At 64.4% G+C, this 862-nt stretch overlaps 1 protein-coding gene across 1 annotated transcript in view; it reads right to left on the bottom strand.

The window, feature by feature from the left end:
* LRPAP1 (low density lipoprotein receptor-related protein associated protein 1) overlaps positions 1-862 on the bottom strand; it is a 75,530-nt gene that overhangs the window by 71,841 nt on the left and 2,827 nt on the right. The gene's annotated exons all lie outside the window — the stretch shown is intronic.

The raw sequence follows: 862 nt of genomic DNA, 5'->3' as shown, positions 1-862 counted from the left end.
CGCTCTGGAGCGGCCGTGGGCTCAGCGCTTTGCTCCAGGTACAGAGTGAGCAGCGCGGTTAAATTTTCATGGTCCTGACAGCGGGCATCTGGCTGCTGCTCCTTTGTACTCTGCCCGCCCCTCGCCTGCCAACCTAGGCCTGGGCCCCTCTCCGGGGGACGGAGGCCTGGGCCAGCACAGGGGGCAGGGGAATTGGGGCTCCGCATCCCTGAGGCTGCCCCTGACCTCTCTGGGCCTCTACTTCCCCAGCTGTGAAATGGGTTGACATGGCATCTGGGCTGCTGATGAGGTCAGCCCAGGTTTTCGGGAAGGAGACCCAGGCAGAGTTGTGGGGCCGAAGAACCCGGGCAGCGCTGGGCCACAGGCAGAGGTGGGGAGGGGGGTCCCGCAAACACCTGGCTAGGGATTACCTGGGGGAGGGGCCCGCAATTCACCCTGGGAAGTAACTAGTGCAGTTGCCATGGCAACAGGCTCCCTCTGAGTCACCTGACACATAGGCTGGCCGTGCAGACCCGCTCTGGCTCTGGACGCTGGCTGTTCTCACTGTTTCTGCCTCTATTCTAAGCTCTGTTTGCTGGGCACTCACTGGGGTCAGGTGCGCCCCGGGGTGTCCCCGTGAATCCCTGTCGCCCCATTTTATGGCTGAGGACCCTGAGCTGAGGCAGGTGGAGTCTGTAGCATGTGCCCAGCAGACACTGGGCGTGCAAGGCAGGGCCAGGCCTGAGACCCCATTCACGTTTGTGGGGGGCCGTGTGAGGAGGGAGGAGGGCGAGAGGAGAGAAGGGAAGAGGGGTGCAGGAGGCAGGAGGACAGGGCTCGTGGAGGGGGCGGGGAGCAGTGAGCAGGGAGGAGGACGGGGAGC

This window comes from Myotis brandtii, unplaced genomic scaffold (assembly GCF_000412655.1).
Source record: "Myotis brandtii unplaced genomic scaffold, ASM41265v1 scaffold986, whole genome shotgun sequence".
NCBI classification, from domain to species: domain Eukaryota; kingdom Metazoa; phylum Chordata; class Mammalia; order Chiroptera; family Vespertilionidae; genus Myotis; species Myotis brandtii.
The sequence above is the reverse complement of the archived record's forward strand: the minus strand, read 5'-3'. Positions and strand labels throughout refer to the sequence as shown.